Source organism: Dasypus novemcinctus, chromosome 19, assembly GCF_030445035.2.
Source record: "Dasypus novemcinctus isolate mDasNov1 chromosome 19, mDasNov1.1.hap2, whole genome shotgun sequence".
In the NCBI taxonomy this organism is placed as follows: domain Eukaryota; kingdom Metazoa; phylum Chordata; class Mammalia; order Cingulata; family Dasypodidae; genus Dasypus; species Dasypus novemcinctus.
Genome location: NC_080691.1, coordinates 34,121,082 through 34,140,766, shown reverse-complemented (window position 1 = coordinate 34,140,766; position 19,685 = coordinate 34,121,082). Strand labels below are relative to the sequence as shown.

General features: G+C 40.3%; 1 long non-coding RNA gene across 1 annotated transcript in view; it reads left to right on the top strand.

Moving 5' to 3' along the window:
- Positions 1-15,569: 15,569 nt before the first annotated feature.
- The window catches only part of LOC131274595 (uncharacterized), a 35,162-nt gene continuing 31,046 nt past the window's right edge, over positions 15,570-19,685 (top strand). The window contains exons 1-2 of the long non-coding RNA XR_009181861.2: positions 15,570-15,634; positions 16,449-16,560. This is a non-coding gene — a long non-coding RNA (uncharacterized lncRNA). The remainder of the gene's footprint in view (positions 15,635-16,448; positions 16,561-19,685) is intronic.

Sequence of the window (19,685 nt, the reverse complement as noted above, 5' to 3'; positions counted from 1 at the left end):
AAGCATATTAAGAAGACAAGGGATGAGCACAAAGAAGAATTTGAAAGCATACATTAAAAATAGCAGATTTTATGGGAATGAAAGGTGCAATAAATGAAATTAAAAACACATTGGAATCATATAGTAGCAGATTTGAGGAGGCAGAAGAAATGATTGGTGAGCTTGAAGAAATGGCCTCTGGAAGTGAACACACAAAAGAACAGATAAGAAAAGAACGGAAAAAATTGAACAAGATCTCAGGGAATTACATGACAGCAAAAGGCATGCAGACATATATATCATGGGTGCCCCAAACGGAGAAGAAAAGGGAAAAGGGGCTGAAGGAATATTTGAAGAAATAATGTTAGAAAATTTCCCAACTCTATTGAAGGACATAGGTATCCATGTCCAAGAAGCACAACGTACTCCCATCTGAATAAATCCAAATAGACCAACTCCAAGACACATACTCATCAGAATGTCAAATGCCAAAGACAAAGAGAGAATTCTGAGAACAGCAAGAGAAAAGCAATGCATAGCGTATAAGGGATACCAAATAAGATTAAGGGCTGATTTCTCCCAGAAACTATGGAGGCAAGAAGACAGTGGTCTGATATATATAAGATACTACAAGAGAAAAACTTCCATCCAAAATCTTATAACCAGCACGACTCTTTCAAAAATGAGGGCGAGATTAGAATATTCACGGATAAACAGAAACTGAGAGAGTTTCTAAGCAAGAGATCAGATTTTCAGGAAGTACTAAAGGGTATGCTAGAGCCTGAAAAGAAAAGACAGGAGAGAGAAGCCTGGAAGAGAGTCTAGAAATGAAGATTATATCAATAAAAGTATCAAAAGAGTGGTGAAAATGAAATATGACAGATAAAACTCTTAATTGTCAGGAAAAACTTAACCAACGATATAAAGCACTTTTATTCTGAAAACTGCAACTCAATTTTAAAAGAAATAAAAAAAGGCCTAAATAACTGGAAGAACATTCCATGCTCTTGGATTAGAAGACTAAATATCATTAAGATGTCAATTCTACTCAAATTGATATAAAGATTCAATGCAATCTGGATAAAAATTCCACCAACATTAGAAAAAAAATTGAAAACACTATCATCAAATTTATTTGGAAGAGTAAGGGGTCCTGAATACCCAGAAACATCATAAAAAGAAAAAGCAAACCCTCATTTCCAGACTTTAAATCATATTCCCTAGTGTATTAGTCAGCCAAATGGGTGCTGATGCAAAATACCAGAAATCTGCTGGGCGTTACAAAGGGCATTTATTTGGGGGCAGGAGCTGACAGATACCAGGCCATAAAGAATAAGTTACTTCCCTCACCAAAGTCTATTTGGAGCAAGATGGCTGCCAAGATCTGCAAGGGTTCAGGCTTCCTGGATTCCTATGTTCCTGGGGCTTGCTTTTCTCTGCCTCAATGATTCCTTCCTTCCTGGGGCTGGCTTCTCTTTCCTCTGTATGCTGACTTCCCGGAGTCTCTAGTTGAAGTCTTCAGCATCAAACTCCAACATTGAAGCTTCAACATTAAAAACCCTCAACTCTGTTCTTTTATCAGTGAGTCCCCACCCACCACGGGGTGGAGACCCAATGCCCAAGTGATGTGGCCCAATTAAAGCCCTAATCTTAACTCAATCAAACCCTGGTATAGATCAGATTACAAGCATAATTCTGTGTTTCTTTTAGGAATTGATCAATTATATCAACCTGCTCCACCTAGCTATAGTAGTAAAAACAGCGTGGTACTGACCTAAAGACAGACACATAGAATATGGAACCAAATTTATGGTTCAGAAACAGACCCTCACATGTATGGTCAAGTGATTTTTGAGTAGCCTGTCAAATGCACACAGCCCAGGCAGAACAATCCATTCAAGAAGTGGTACTGAGAGAATTGGATATCTATAGCCAAAAGAAGGAAAGAGGACCCCTATCTCACACCTTGTCCAAAAATTAACTCAAAATGGATTAAAAAAAAACTAAAAATAATAGCAAGAACCATAAAACTTCTAGAAGAAATTGTAGGAAAGTATCTTTGAGACCTGGCAGTAGATGGTTTCTTAAAGGAGATAAGAGGAGGACTGAGATGAACTATTAATGTTTACTGTATGTAGAAGTTTTAATTAGCTTTACTGTAAAAGTGTGGAAAATGATAGAGTGGATGTTAACACATAGTGAGTAACAGCTATTTATAAATGGGTATGTGGCTGAAAATGATAGTCTACGTATGTAAATGCCAATTGACAAAATGCTAAAGAATAATCTAGGAACTGAATAGCACAGTAAACCAAGAGGTGGATGAGAATTGTGGTTGATGGTACAGGTGCAAGAGTGTCCTTTGTGAGCTAGAGCAAATGTATATCACTACTTCAGGGTGTTGGGAATGTGGAGAAGCATGGGAAAAATATGCTGGCGTGACCTCTGGACTGTAGTTACTAATAATAATATAATATTCTTGCATTGATGCGGAAGTTATACTGTATTGATAAAGAGGCAGTATGGGAAATGTGAACCAAATGTACACTATGGACATGGTAACAATCAGATGATATTATCTTATCTGTAGCAAATATTCCACCCCAGGGTGGTATGTTGATGGAGGGGTGTTGTTTGGGAATTCTGCACACGTGTATGATTGTTTTATAAGTTTATAACTTCTGTCATAAAAAATATATTTAAAAAATAGGGTGGTTTGGGGAAAAAACACACCAAATGTAAGATAAGGACTATGATTAGTAATAAGATTTTGACAATATTTTTTCATAATTTGTAACAAACATCTCATGACAATGCAAGGTGTTGGTGGAGGGTTGATGTATGGGACCCCTGTATGATATTATGCGTGTTTGCTCTGTAAGTTTACAAGTTTTACTATACACTTAATTGTTTGTGTATGTTCATATATAAATGATATAAAGATAATAGGGTTGGTTGGGGGAAAAATACTTTGGTTAGTAGTAATATTTTGACAATGCTCTTTAATCATTCGTTAAAAAGGTTTAACAACAATGCAAGTTAGTGGTGGTAGGGCGAGTTATGAGAGTCCTGCATGATGTTATATATGTTTGTTTTGTAAGTACAAAACTATTATCATACACTATTTATGTATGTTTATGTATGAGTGATATACTTCAATAAATTAATTTTTAAAAAAACAGGGGAGGAAGACACAGTGTGGCACCACCTTCACCTATTGGTTACTGGATTCAGCGGGATGAAGTGGAATCCTAGGAACAACTAAACTTTGAGCCTGTCCAGGTCAGAGGGAAGCCAGTGGCCATCATTTTGACTCTGCCATCTGGCATGAGGAGCAGCGGGGCTGACTGAAAATCATAGTGCTTGTAAGGAGACTGGTTTCTTCCCACCCTGGTTAGATTGCAGGTCTAGCCTAAACCCCAGTTCCATCTCTGGCAGGAGGAAGCTGCAGCGACCTACTTGGGAAGCTGCAAGCCATGCCACAGAGGCTGGTGCCCATCCTACTTCAGGGGCGCAAGCTACCTTAGCAGCTATTCCATGGCTGGAGTTAGAAGCTCCATTTCCCATAAATGGTGGAGGAAGAGACAGTTGTCCACTGACCTCAGCTACTGATTAGTGGACTTGGCTGGCTAAAGTATAATACTAGAGACAGGTATGGTCTGAGGCTGGCTAAAGTATAATCCTAGAGACAGGTACGGTCTGAGCCTGTCTAAGTGGGAAAGAGTCCAGTAGCCACCATTTTTACTCCGCCTTCCGGCATGAGGGGAAGCCTGGCTGGCTGAAATCCAGTGAAGTTAGGGACTGGCTTCTTTCCACCAAGATCTTACTGCAGCCCTAGCCTAGGCCCCATCTCCACCTGCAGCAGAGAGGTAGCTGGTGGGACCTGCATCAGCCTCTCCAGGCAACTACAAGTGCTCTCTGATGGCGCAGGCTGAGTAGTCAGACCCTGAGGCTGCATCCCTGCACCCCAAGAGAATAGGGGAGGGGCTGGGTATCCTTGGTCTCTCTGGACAATGGCAGGAGCTTTCAGCCCACAAAAACAGGTTTCTTGAATGCCTTTGAGACCATCTCCACCTCTGTCCCCCCACAGGATAGGAGGGGGCTGGCGTTCCCTCAGCCTTTCAGGGCAACTTCAGGCAGTTTTGGCCTGCACAAGCCTGATCATTGGGCACCTGTGGCTCCACCCCCATCCCCAATAGGACAAGAGATGGACTGTGTTTACCCAGCCTCTCTGGGTAACTGCAGGTGCTTTTGACTCTCACAGCCTATACTGGTGGGTACTTGTGGACCCACCGTCACCACCCAATAGGAAAGAATGGGGCTGGTGTTTCCATAGCCTTTTGGGCCATGGCAGACCTTTGGTGTGCATGGACTGAACTACTGGATGCCTGTGAATCCACTCCCACCCACAATAGGATAGGAAGGGTCTGGTGTCTCCACAGCCTCTCTGGACAATGGTGGGTACTTTTGGCCAACAGGGACTGAACTGTTGGGCACCTATGGATCCCACCCCATGCCTTAAGAGGATAGAAGGGGACTGATATTTTCTCAGCCTCTCCAGGCAACAGTGGCAATTCTCAGCCTAAAGGGCCTGAACTGTTGAGCACCCATAGAACCACCCCCACACCCAATAGGATGGGAGGGGGCTGGTGCTTCCTCAGCCTCTCCAGGCAGTGGTGGGTACTTTCGGCCTACAGGACTGAACTGTTGAGCATTGGTGGTTCCATTCCCACCCCCTAGAGTGCAGAAGGGACAGTACTCCCTCAGCTTCTCAGGGCAACTGCAGGCATATTTACCCCACAGAGATTAGATTGTTGGGTACTCCAGAGAGTACATTCCCACCGCTAGCAGGGAGAGGGTCTGGTACTACATCAATTTACCTGTGCAGCTGTGGTCATTTTGGACCCACACAACATAGATTGCTGACCACATCTATGACTCCATCCCTGCCTAAGGTAGGGCACAAAGGGGTATGAAGCTTCTTCAGTGTCTCCAGGTGACTACAGACAGTCTTGTGCCCAACTTGGATTATTGTACATGGCTGCAGCTCTGTCCCTACCCTTGACACAAGAGAAAGGTGGGAGAAGCTTCATCAATTCCTGGGGCAATGTGGGCAACTTCAGTCTCCATAGCTTACAGCACCAACTACATCCTTGGCTCCTACTACACAACCAGCAAGGGAGAGAAGACAAGAAATCGCTAAACTGAAGGGAGAAACTGCACCCAGAATAAATACATCTAGCAAGCCAGATGCAGAAACACCAACAAAAAATTATAATCCATACGAAGAAACAAGAAGAGATGGCCCAGTTAAAGGAACAAGATAAGCCTCTGGATGACATAAAGGAGTTAAGACAAGTCATCTTAGATGTTCAAACAAATTTCCTTAATAAATTCAATGAAATGGCTAAAGAGATTAAGGATATTAAGAAGACTCTAATTGAGCACAAAGTAGAATTTGAAAGCACACATAGAAAAATAGCAGACCTTATGGGAATGAAAGGTGCAATAAATGAAATAAGAATTACACTGGAGGCATATAACAGCAGATTTGAGGAAGCAGAAGAAAGGATCAGTAAGCTTGAAGACATGGCCTCAGAAAGTGAACATTAAAAAGAACAGATGAGGAAAAGAATGGAAAAAATTGAACAGAGTCTCATGGAACTAAATGACTGCAAAAGGCATGCAAACATATGTGTCATGGGTGTCCCAGAAGGAGAAGAGAAAGGAAAAGGGGCTGAAGGAATATTTGAAGAAATAATGGTGGAAAATTTCCCAACTCTATTGAAGGACATAGATATCCATGTCTGAGAAGCACAACGTACTCCCATCTGAATAAATCCAAATAGACCACATCCAAGACACATACTCATCAGAATGTCAAATGACAAAGACAGAGAATTCTGAGAACAGCAAGAGAAAAGCAATGCATAACATATAAGAACATATAAGGAATGCCCAATAAGATTAAGTGCTGATTGCTTATCAGAAACCATGGAGGCAAGAAGGCAGTGGTATGATATATTTAAGATACTGCAGGAGAAAAACTGCCACCCAAGAATTTAGTACCCAGCAAGATTATCTTTTAAAACTGAGGGTGAGATTAGAGTATTCACAGATAAGCAGAAATCAAGAGAGTTTCTAACAAAATGACCAGCTTTGCAGGAAATACTAAAGGGAGTGTTACAGCCTGAAAAGAAAAGACAGGAGAGAGAGGTCTGGAAGAGAGTAACTAAAAGTGTCAAAAAATCAAATGACGGGTAAACCACGAAGATCAAATGGATGAAATAAGAACTGCCTTTATATTAATAACATTGCTTCTTTTTTTTAAAAATTTTTTTATTTTTTATTGACTTTGTAATAATATTACATTAAAAATATATATGTGAGGTCCCATTCAACCCCACCCCCCCACCCCCCCCTCTCCCCCCCCCCCCAACAACACTCGTTCCCATCATCATGACACATCCATTGGATTTGGTAAGTACATCTTTGGGCACCTCTGCACCTCATATACATTGGTTCACATCATGGCCCATACTCTCCTCTATTCCATCAAGTGGGCCCTGTGAGGATTTACAATGTCCGGCGATTACCTCTGAAGCACCATCCAGGGCAGCTCCATGTCCCGAAGACGCCTCCACCTCTCATCTCTTCCTGCCTTTCCCCATACCCTTTGTCCATTATGTCCACTTTTCCCAATCCAATGCCACCTCTTCTATGTGGACATTGGATTGGTAATAACATTGCTTCTTAATGGATTAAATTCCCCAATCAAAGGACACAGACTGGCAGAATGTATAAGAAAATATAAGCCATCTATACGTTGTCTGCAAGAGACTCACCTTAGACCAAAGGATACCAATAAATTGAAAGTGAAAGGTTGGGGAAAAAAGCTGGGGTAGCTATACTTATATCAAATTATGCAGGTTTTAAAAACAAAACTGTTATTAGAGACAATGAAGGACCTTACATATTAATAAAAGGGATGATTCACCAGGAAGAAATAACAGCCATAAATATATATTCACCTAACCAGAATGCCCCAAGACACATGAGGCAAACACTGACAAAACTGAAGGGAGAAATAGACATCTCTCCAATAATAGTTGGAGACTTCAATACACCACTGTCAGCATTGGACAGAACACCTGGGCAGAAGATCAATAAAGAAGCAGCTTGAATAATATGATAAATGGACTAAACCTAATAAACACATACAGAACATAGCACCCCAAAACACCAGGATATACATTCTTTTCAAGTGCTCATGGGTCTTTCTCCAGGATAGACTATATGTTGGGTCACAAAGCAGATCTCAATAAATTCAACAAAATCATAATTATACCAAGCACTTTCTCTGATCATAATGGAATAAACCTGGAAATCAACAAGCGGCAAAAAAGGGAAAATTCACATATATATGGAGATTAAAAACACACTCTTAAAATCAGTGGGTCAAAGAAGAACTTCAAGAGAAATCAATAAATCTCTGAAGACAAATGACAATGAGAATACAACATAGCAGAACCTATGGCAAGCTGCAAAGGCACTGTTAAGAGGAAAATTTATAGCTCTCAATGCTTACATTAAAAAAGAAAAAAGAGCTGAAATCAATGACCTAACTACACAGCTGGAGGAACTGGAAAAAGAACAGCAAACTAATCCCAAAGCAAGTAGAAGGAGTGAAATATCAAAGATCAGCACAGAAATAAAATTAAGAACAACAACCACAACAACAACAAAAAAAGTAGAGAGAATTAACAAAACCAAAAGGTGGCTCTTTGAGAAGAATTAACAAAATCAACAAACCCTTAGCTAGAGTGGCTAAGAAAAAAAGAGAGAAGATGCAAATGAATGAAATAAAAAATGAAAAGGGGAACGTTACTACTGTCCCCACAGAAATAAGAAAAATCATAAGAGATTAGTATAAACAACTTTATGCTAAAAAACTAAACAATGTAGATGAAATGGAAAAATTCCTAGGAATGTACAAACAACCTCCACTGATGCTCGAAGAAATAGAAGACCTCAACAAACCAATCACATGTTAAGAGATTAAAACAGTCATCAAACAGCTCTCCAAAATGAAAAGCCCAAGACCAGATGGTTTCACAGGTGAATTCTACCAAGCATTCAAAGAATATGTATACCAGTCTTACTCAGTCTTTTCCAGAAAATTGAACAAGAAGAAATATTACCAAACTCATTCTCTGAAGCCAATATCACCCTACTACCAAAGCCAGATAAAGATATAAAAAAAAAAGAAACTTACAGACCCATTTCTCTAATTGAATCCAATGACACATGAAAATGATTATCCATCTTGATCAAGTGGGTTTTATACCAGGCATGCAAGGCTGGTTCAACACAAGAAAATCAATCAGCATAATACACCACATTAATAAGTCAAAGAAGAAAAATCACATGATCTTATCAATTGATGCAGAAAAGGCATTTGACAAAATACAGCATCCTTTCTGATGAAAGTACTACAGAAAAATAGAAATTGAAGGAAACTTTCTCAACATGATAATGGCCATATATGAAAAACCCACAGCTAACATTGTACTCAATGGTGAAAGACTGAAAGCTTTTCCGTTGAGATCAGGGACAAGACAAGGATGCCCACTGTCACCACTGTTGTTCAATATAGTGCTAGAGGTTCTAGCTAGAGCAATCAAGCAAGGAAAAGATATAAAAGACCTCCAAATTTGAAAAGAAGAATTAAAACTTTCATTGTTGACAGTGATATGATTATGTATCTAGTAAGTCCTGAAAAAATCTACAACAAAGCTGCTATAGCTAATAAATGATTTCAGTAGAGTGTCAGGATACAAGATCAATATGCAAAAATCAGTGGTGTTTCTACACATTAATAATGTGCAATCTGAGGAGGAAGTCAGGAAAAAAATCCATTTACAATAGCAACTAAAAGAATCAGATATTTAGGAATAAACTTAATCAAAGATGCAAAGCACTTGTATTCAGAAAACTATAATGTATTGCTAAGAGAAATTTTTAAAAGTCCTAAATAATTAGAAGAACATTCCATGCTCATGTTGGAAGACTAAATATCAGTAAGATGTCAGTTCTACCCAAATTGATATACAGATTCAATGCAATGCCAATAAAAATTCCACCAGCATTTTATAAGCAAACGGAAAACACAAGTATTAAATTTCTCTGGAAGGATAAGAGGCCCTGAATAGCCAGAAACATCTTAAAAAAGAAAAGTGAAGTTGGAGGACTCTCACTTCCAGACTTTAAATCATATTACCTAGCTACAGTGGTAAAAACAGCATGGTGTTGGCATATAGATAGACACATAGACCAATGGAACTGAATTGATGGTTCAGAAACAGACCCTCACATCTATGGCCAAGTGATTTTTGACAAGCCTGTCGGGCCCACCCCGTTGGGAAAGAACAGTTTATTCAACAAATAGTGTTGGGAGAACTAGATATCCATAGCCAAAAGAAAGAAAGAAGACCCCTATTTCACACCTTGTACAAAAATTAACTTAAAATGTATCAAAGACCTAAATATGAAAGAAAGTACAATAAAGCTCCTAGAAGAAAATGTAGGGAAACATCTTCAAGACCTGGTGGTACGTGGTGGATTCTTAAACCTTACACCAAAAGCACAAGCAATGAAAGAAAACATGGATAAATGGGACCTCTTCAAACTTAAACATTTCTGTGATTCAAAGGACTTTATTAAGAAGGTGAAAAGGCAGCCCAGTCGATGGGAGAACATATTTGGAAACCACTTATGTGATAAGGGTTTGATGTCCATTCTATATAAAGAGATCATACAACTCAACAATGAAAGAGCAAGCAATCCAATTAAAAAATGGGAAAAGATTTAAATAGACATTTCTCCAAAGAGGAAATACAGATGGCCAAAAAGTGCATGAAAAAATGTTCCATATCACTAGTTATTAGGGAAATGCAAATTATAACAACAATGAGATATCATCTAACACCATATAGAATGGCCATTATTTAAAAAACTGATGACAATAAGTGCTGGAGAGGATGTGGAGGAATAGGAACACTCCTTCACTGTTGATAAAAGTTGTAAAATGGTGCGGCCTTGTGGAAGACAGTTGGCAGTTCCTCAGGAAACTGAATATAGAACTGCCATATGATCCAGCAATTCCTCTGCTAGGAATATATCCAAAAGAACTAAACACTATGACACAAACAGACATCTGCACACCAACGTTCAGAGTGGTGTTATTCACAATTGCCAAAAGGTGGAAACAAACCAAGTGTCCATCCACCAATGAATGGATAAACAAAATGTGCTATATATGTATGATGGAATACTATGCCACAGTAAGAAGAAATGAAATTGGGACACGTGATAGCATGGGTGAGTCTTGAAGACATTATACTAAGCGTAGTAAGCCAGACACAAAAGGATAAATATTGCCTAGTCTCACTAATATGAATTAAACACAAATAATAAACTCATGGAATTAAAACCTAGAGTATAGGTTATTAAGAGGTAAAAGGAGGGTTGAGAAGCACTACTGATGCTTAATGGATATAGAAGTTTTAATTAACTTGACTGTAAAAGTGTGGAAATGGATAGAGTTGATGGTAACACATTATAGTGAGTAGCAAGTGGTTTGTAAATGGGATTGTGGCTGAAAACAGTAGTCTGGAAGTAGTAAATGTCAGTAGAAAGAAAGCTAAAGAATAATCTAGGGACTGAATAACACAGTGAACCCAGAGATGGATGAGGAGAGTGGTTAAGGGTAAAAATGCAAATTCAGTCTGTGCTGTACAAAATATTCCTCCCACCCCATTCCCTGCAATGGCAGGGAAGAGAGTCCCATTTCCTTTTAGAGGACTCTCCATAAGCCACAGCCTGGAGATCCCACACAGGAATTTCCTGAGCTCCCCCCAGGCCTGCCTTCCCTCTGGTACCACATGCTCATCATTAATATCCATCTCTTCTTAGGACTCTCCCAGGCTACACTACATCCCACAGAAATCCCACAATGAAATCAGTTTCTAACTCTCTGGATCCAGCTTCTGTATATTTTGTTTGAATTTCAGCATCTGTGGGCAGAAGAGTTATGACCCATAATTTAATTCCCCTCTCTTGTCATGTCCTTTCTTGGGTTTGGTATCAAGATCCACCTGATTTTATCAAAGTGTGCTTCCTCTTACCTATTTCTTGGAAGTGTGTGTACAAGATTGGTATTATAACTATAGTAAAACTTCATAGAAATCAGTGCAAGCCACCAGAGCATGTAGTTCGATTTGTAGATACATTTACTTTTTGTATTTCTTGTTTTTTTGATCGATCAGTACTTAACATATTGTAATTGCACAAGTGCTAAGTGTACATGTGGATTGTTTCTTATAAACATAAACACATGTATTACCAACACAGTAATCAGCATAATTCATCCAGCCCATTGTAGCTGCTCCTGTGCTACTTCCCATCAGTAACCCCAGTGGTTACTGCTATTCTGTGATCACCATAATTTAGATTTCTCTTTTTTCACATCCTATAATGAAAACACTGAATATGAACCCTTTTGAGTCTGGCTGAATGTTATATCTAATTATTATGTGAATTCCATCTTGTTGCTGTGTGAATCAAAAGTTTGTTATTCGGAGTGCCATGTAAGTATATACCATTGTAAGGATGTAGCATAATGAGTTTATCCTTCCATATTTTATACACTGTCGTACTCCCCAGGAGGGCTACTGGGTCTTCAGTAGGATATGGGAAGTTTTATCACTATGGAAGTGGAGTTAGGCTAAGCTGGGACATAAAGGAGGAAGACAGAAGGGGTTTGAAAAAGGATTAGGACAGATTCCGGAGTTCTGGATACCTTTTCAAGCTCAGTAATGCACTTAGATAAGTGTTAGTTTTTGTTGTTGTTTTTTTTTTAAAGATTTATTTTATTTATTTCTCTCCCCTTCTCCCACCCCAGTTGTCTGTTCCCTGTGTCCATTTGCTGCGTGTTCTTCTTTTTGTCCGCTTCTATTGTTGTCAGTGGCATGGGAATCTGTGTTTCTTTTTGTTGTGTCATCTTGTTGTGTCAGCTCTCCGTGTGTGTGCTGCCATTCCTGGGCAGGCTGCACTTTCTTTCGCGCTGGGTGGCTACTCTTTATGGGGCGCACTCCTTGCGCGTGGGGCTCCCCTACGCGGGGGACACTTCTGCGTGGCACGGCACTCCTTGCGCGCATCAGCACTGCAGATGGGCCTGCTCCACACGGGTCAAGGAGGCCCGGGATTTGAACCACAGACCTCCCATGGGGTAGGCAGACGCCCTGTCCACTGGGCCAAATCCACTTCCCATCTTTGTTAGTTTTTGTTAATTTAGTATTTGTTTCTTGAAGAGAAGCAATTTTACAATTCATTATACATTTGGAAGCCTTCAGGATATCTAGTAAAAGAAGTATTTCATTCATGTTGCTTAGTTTCAGAGCTTCTATTTCATAGTTTAGCATGCAGATATACACATTTAGGCATATCAGAAGGTCACATTTTAGTCATTATAATTCAAGATTTTCTCTAGTGTGCCAGGTCCAGCAGGGTAAGATTGTCATGAGACAGGACCATGGTTTTTGTACAGGAAACCAGGAAGCAGCGGGTGTGCTGGTTTACCATTAGATTTCTTGGATGAATTGGAACTCATTCTTTCAGTCAGTTCTGATTGTGAGCAGTCCTAAAGCCTAAGCATGAGAGGGATGGTCTGGCAAATTTGGGGCAAATGTGATGTTTTATGATGTGCTTTTGACAGGATACTTGTTGTACCTGGAAGAAGGCCTGTGCTCTAGTTGTCCAACCTATGACTAGGTGTCCCTAATTACACAGAAATTGTCTTGTGGTGGTGGGTGACCTTGTGCCAATCAAGCGCATCTATGACCACCTTATCCTTTCATGGGAATCTTGTTCTTCGGAAACCAAGGCTTCTCATCCAAGCATGGTAGGCATTCTAATAGTGTTTAAATGCCTGTTCCATGCTGGCAAAAAATAATTATTTGATTGATCACAGAAGTCAAATTGATTGTTAGGGAGGCATCCCCCACTGAAAAGAGCTCATTACCAAAACAGAATTTTAAAAGTCCCATTCAAGTACTTGCCAGACAAATTTTCCTTGTATACAGAAAAGGCAAACAGAAAGGCCTTATGCCACCAGGCCAAACCAGAAGAAAAAAGATTCAAGTACACAAAAAGGGCTGCTGTTAGCAGCCTAAACCAAAAGAACCAGTGTTCAAAATGTCCTTTACCACAAGTCATCCCCAAAATGCCTAGATCCTCCACTAAAAAGAGGGACGTTCAGAGCCGAGAGGACCGACACACAGGAACTCAGGGATGTTGAGGAGATGGCAGAGCTAAAGAGGCTCTTGCCTTTACCATGCTCGAATCCAGCAGCAGCTCCAGAGTCAGGATGGTAGGTACTTACTATCCTGTTTCTGACACCGTGTAATGTCAACTGAGGAATAACAAACTAGGCTGCAAGGCAACAAAGGCATTTATTTATGGTCTTAGAATTGCAATTAGGGGAGCACCGATTCAGGTAGCAATCCAAATCGTGTCCCATCTTGGTATTTCCAGGAAAGGGGCTTTAAAGAAGAAGATTTGAGAAATTGTTTGTGGTTGTAGTGTATTTGGGGTATTCGGTATTCTAATTGTCCTTCAGGGGAGATAGTTAACCGAGTTCTTTATCTTGTGTTGTTTTTTTTAATTGTCAAAGGTCAGAGAAGAAATACTTTCAAATATTAGCATTGGAGTGTGGATGTGGCTCAAGCAGTTGAGCAGCTGCTTCCCAGTGGGAGGTCACAAATTTGATTCCCAATGCCTCCTAAAAAACAAACAAACAACAAACAAAACACCCAGTTCAGGGGAGCCAGTGTGGCTCGGTGGTTAAACACCAGCTTCCCACATGTGAGGTCACAGGTTTAATCTCTGGCACCAGGACTTTAAAAAAAAAATTAGCTTGGGTACTTTTTCAGTGGTGAGACTGTGATTTTGATTCCCTTTGCTGTGTCATCTGAAGTTTCTTAAATAGATCTGTAAGCTGCATACCGAAATAACTCTTTTGAGTGCCAATTACACCTGTAAAAGTAAAAAGGTTGAATGTGGTTCTGAACACTTGCCTTGAAATGCTTTTCTAATACCTTACCCAGCATGTTTTTGACAGTAACTGTTATCTTCAAGCCCAGAAGATGAATGTAATAGGAACATGGACATTGTAAAACATGTTAAGGACTGATTTCTGCCTCTGCTTCTTGTCAATTGGGAAATTTATTAAATTGTCTGTGTCTCATTTCCAGATCTGAAATACAGAGATAGTACCACTGGCCTCATAGGCTGCCCTCAGAATTAACTATTTGTCCTGGCTCAAATTACAGACACAATCCATATTAATTTATTATTACATATAGTGTTATTTTTATTATTATTCACCTGTTGACTCAGTTACTTTTCTTCATATGGTATTTCAAAAGTGTAACTGTTAAGTATTGTGAGACAAAAGGCAAACTACATTCCAAGAGCAGTACCCACAGTGGAGTTCTGACCTTTTCCTACCCTCACACCAACAAATATTTATGAACAGCAAAGCCAGACTGAGAAAAACTGGCAGCAAATTAATAGTGAAGCTGGCATACTGTCCTTATGTTGTGCTCAAACTTCTGTGAAAGGACTAGGCCCAAACTGAGTCTGAAATACTAAAATATCTGTTTGGACGACCAGAGCATGGAATATTGGGTAAGTTCTTCACAGGAGTTGCAAATTAAGGTCATTAAGGTAGTGTTGTTGTTGTTACTGTTTTCAGGAAAGAAAGTTTATTACCAACGCCTGAGGAGGGCATTACAAATCATGGCGATAGAAACCCAAACCAAACCATGACACACTTGGAGACAGGCCTGTGAAGAGCCAGATGGCCCCAGGTAGTTGGGGAAAGGAAGTAAGGTGAGGCCTTCTAGACAGTGACCGTCCCAGGAGCCTGGGTTTGTTTGTTATTGTGACTATTCTGGGGAAAGTGGTGGGTGGGAATCAGAAATCCTCACCTCCACAACCCGTGTTACCCTGGGTGATGGGAAGGAAAGGCAAAAGCAAGCACTGTGGGCAAGGACCTTTACTGAGTCTAATCTTGGCATAACTGCCTCCAAAACTGTAAGACGATAAACTCCTTTAAGCCAACCAGTATGCATTACATGTCAGCCACGGTATACTGAAACACTTCCTTTAAAAAATCCTCTTGCCCTAAAGTTGCTGGAGGGAGAATTGATGCCCTGGAGGAGGTGACTTTTAAGTAGAGTATGTATTCTGACCCTCCTCGTGTCTCTACATTTCCATCCCTGACCCAAAATATGATGTCCTTTCCCCCACATAAAGCCCTTCTAAAGTAGCAAGGATGTCCAGATTTTTGGCCCTCCTCCCCCAGCATCTTCACAATATCTTCTGCCTCATGTGAGCTTTCCTAGGGGTTGGCCAACCCCCCTAAGTGACCGGTGGTCTGCTTGGCTCCTATACTGGCTCAGAACCCAAGCCATTCCAGACCAACTGCCACATAACAGCTCTGCAAAGAATTAGCTTCACCTTCTGTTGAACTACCCTGGAAGAACAGTTGGTGCTCATCAACTGGCAAAGTCACCTGCCAGACTGAGGCTTGGTGAGTTAATGGAGGAAGTCTGCATGCTCCAACTATCTCCCTAACTAAATACTTAAACAACTCCCTGAGCAACATGTGTGTGTACCTTCCCCACTGAAGTCTTCCTCATCCTAATAGTGCTCATTCTGGAAGATATGGAAGTGAGACTTTGTGGTTCTAATATGCATTTCACTGATCACTAGTGATGTGAATACATTATTATACTCTTGCTCATTCTGAACTTATTTCAGAATTTATGATTTATGGTTTACAGAAGAGGGGACATAGTGAATCATTTATTCATTGAGATGTCCACATCCTTTGAGAAAATTCTCCTCTCAGAGCAATCTCAAAACCCCAAGGGAGACACACAGCACTGTTTCCAGAGATGTTTCATGTTTCTTCCTCAAGAGTCCCCACTAGACTTAAAGAAGAAAGGTGGCCCTCCATGAAGAGGGGGATTTCATCCCCATACTCCATGAATACCAGTATCCCTGAGAGGATCCCAGAAATTCTTATATATCTAGGTCAGCCAGATCCCACCCAAAGCCCTCATCATGTTGTATCAATTAACCCAAACCCAGTCTCACAAGAGAGAATGATGTTCCCACCATGAGTGTTCACAAGGCTTTGTCTCCTTTTAGGAGAGATGACAGCAGCAGGGATGTAGTCAATGCGGGCAACGGTGAACTTTCAGAAGGGAATTCATCAAGTGCCCACTATGTAAAATGAAAAAGATGACCATTTCTTTTCAATAATCTCACCACAGCCTTGGGATTCAACTGACCAACAAATCCTTTTTTGTATCTCACCCCATATACCTACTGTGTGATAGAGTTACAGATGTGAAAGTGCAAGATTTACAGTGAACCCTCTTGAAGTGGATGTATTGGTGTGAATTCATGATGTTGACTCCATCAGTCGATGTAGGATTAGCTACAAAGCAGGTAAGACTGGAAGCCTGTGTGGAGCTGCAGTCTAAGATGGACTCAGTCTTCCTCCTCCCCCAGTGCATTGTTGACTCTATAGTGCTGCTTTCTTCTCCAAGTCTAGAATCTCAAAAGTGACTTCATTCCCTGCGAGTGGTAATTTCAGAGGGTTCCCTTGCTTATGTGGCAGGTGAGGAATCTTGCCTTTATGGTGACTGGATTTGGGTAAGCAATTCCTTGAATTTATTTTATCCCAGAGGTCACATCTAAACCCTTTTCTCTCTGGATCTTCCTCTGGGATACCATAGAAGCTGACAAGCTAGACCAATGCCCATTATCACTTACCTTCCTTGTAGACCTCTGGGGCAGCCTGGAGGGGTGTGGGGTGAACACCACTCCCTCTGTAGCTGTGGGAAACCTAGAGTGGAGGTGTATGAGCTTGTGCTGGCATTTGCTTTGGTGCATGAGCTCACAGCAATGGTCTGGCAGTTCTGGATGGAGCTGCTTTCTGAGCTTTTGGAATGGAGGCTTCTCATCAGAGGTCCAGGCCTGGGCAGGAAGGAAGAGAGTCCTCCACTGACCCCCAGCGTGTATGCATTGCCAGTGCCATAGGGGACCTGTCTCTGCCTGTCCTGACTGCTCCTCAGCCAAATACCTGCAGGATGCAGGCACGTCAGAAGCTGTGGCTCAGCCCTCTGGATCCTCTGGCAAGTCTCGATTTTCTGTTGCTGGACGATAGTCTTTGCCACAAGGGAGACAGACTTACTGGGAGACAGAGCCACCATCCTCTACCCTGGCATGAGAAAAGTTGTTATCCCCATGGGATAGGGTTCCCTGGAGCTGATAGAGCAGATAGAGGTAAGCCATTTGGCTCAGGTGCTTCAGAGCCAGCTGAAGGTGGCATCTTTGTCATCAGGGCCTGTGAATCCCCCTACCTTATCGCCTGGGGGAGAGCCACTCAGAGTGAAAGAGCAGAAGCCACCAGTCCTTCTGTGGTGAGGGTGACTGTGGTGGGGGGGAGGCCAAGCTGGGAGAGATGGCTTTACCACATGTAGTGTAGGTGTTTGTCCAAGGGAGTTATTTTTCCCTTAATAACTTGTATGCTGATGTTTTAGCTGCTTTATTCATATTTCTTAGAAAAAGAACCATTTAGGTTAGGCAATTTTTCTCGAGTTTCTTTGGAATTCTTTTTTAGTAGTTGCTCTGAGAGTAATATAGGTATTGCAGTCTAAAACAATGTTTTAACCTTCCAAGTAAAATGTGGACATCTTACAGCCATATGAGTCATTTAACCACCTTCTTTGTTAAAGTCATCTTCTGCATTCCCGCTGCATTCCCAGTCTAGGGTATACATTGTGCAAACATTTTATATTTTTATAATTTTTCAAAATTCCTTTATATATTTAACAATTTAACAGTTGAAAAATAAGTTATCTTTTCTCCCCAGACACTCACTGTTTCTGATCCGCATCTTTTATTCCTGAAGTTGAAAACCTCTTTCTTGTTTTATTTCCATTCAGCCTGAAGAAGTTCCTTTCACATCTTTGCGTAGGGCAAGTCATCAGGGGATGAATTCACTTCTTTCTCCATCCTCTCCTTCTCTCCTTCTCTCCTTATTTTGCTGTTAAACCTTAAGCAGCTTCTGATGCCTGCAGTATTCTTGGTTGACGGTTTTTTCTTTTTGCTCTTTAAAGAGGTTTTTTCACTCTCTTCTGGCCTCCGTAGTTTCTGATATATATGTGGTTATTCTTTCAAGTGGTTATTCTTCTACATATAATGTGTCAAATTTTCTGACTCCTTTCAAGATTTTTTCTTCTTCTTTGGTTTTTAGCAGTTTGATTATCATGTAACACGGTGAGACTTTAGCTCCTTGGTTCTCCAGTTCATAAAGTTAAGGTCAGTCATTGTTTCCCTTCTCTTTTTTTGGTTATATTTGGAATGAATATTAAAATTTTTAGTATTGCCCCACAGATCATGAGATTTAGTTTTTGATCAATTCTCTCTTTCTCTCTCTCTATTCTCAAATTATATAATTTCTACTCATCTAAATTCCATCTCCCCAATTCATTCATCCCCAATGAGTTTTTTTTCTATAACTTTATGTTCAGATCCAAAGTCGTCGTTTACCTCTTCTCTTTCTTCCTTTTCCTCTGCTGAGAACTGTCTTCCCATTGAATTAAAGAGAATGCACCTTAATCTCATTGAGTGTAGACAGAACAACCACTTTGTCTAATAAGTCCTTCTGTGGTTAATTTAGGACAGTGTCTGTTGATTGGGTTTTCTCTTAAGAATAGATCAGGATTTCCTAGTTCTTTGTACATTATGTAGGGTAAATTTGCATGATAATTTGGTTAACATGTTCACATTGTGATACTGTTTTAAGATTGTCTTGGCTAACCTAGCCCCTTAACAGTTCCCTGTGAATTTGAGGGCCAGCTTTCCCATCTTTGAAAAAAAAAAAATCTACTCAATTTTGGTTTTGCATTTAATCTGTACTTTCCTTTACACTGTATTGATATCAAAACAATATTTAGTCTATGAAGAAAGATATTTTGCTATTTGTTTAGGTCTTCATTGTCATTCAGTAGTGTTTTTTAATTTCAGTGTATGAGTACTTCACCTTTTGTTAAATTTATTCTTGGATATTTTATGTAGTAGAGGCTGTTTGAATGGAATTTTTTAAAAATTCCATTTAAGATTGTTCTTTGCTGGAATATAGAAACAAAACTGACTTGTGCATGTATATCTTGTATCTTTCAAGTTTGCCGAATGCCTTTATTAGTTCCATTACTATTCTTGTGAATTCTTTGGGATTTTGTTTGTAAAGGATTAGGTCATCTGCATATAGAAATAGCTTTACTTCTTCTTTTCCATTTTGGATGCCTTTTATTTCTTTTTCTTGCATAATTGCTCTGACAGGAACTTCAGTACAATCCTGAATAGCAGTGATGAAAGTTCACTACCTTATCTTGTTCCTTATCTCAAGGCAAGACCTGTGATTGCTATGGTTTAGATAGATGCAGCTGTGAATAGAGTTGAATGACTTCCACTAATGACCATCCACTCAGTGGGTAGTAGAACATCCCCAGGACACAGGAACCCTTGGTGTGCATTTCTGAAGTCTTGGAATTTGAGCTAATTGT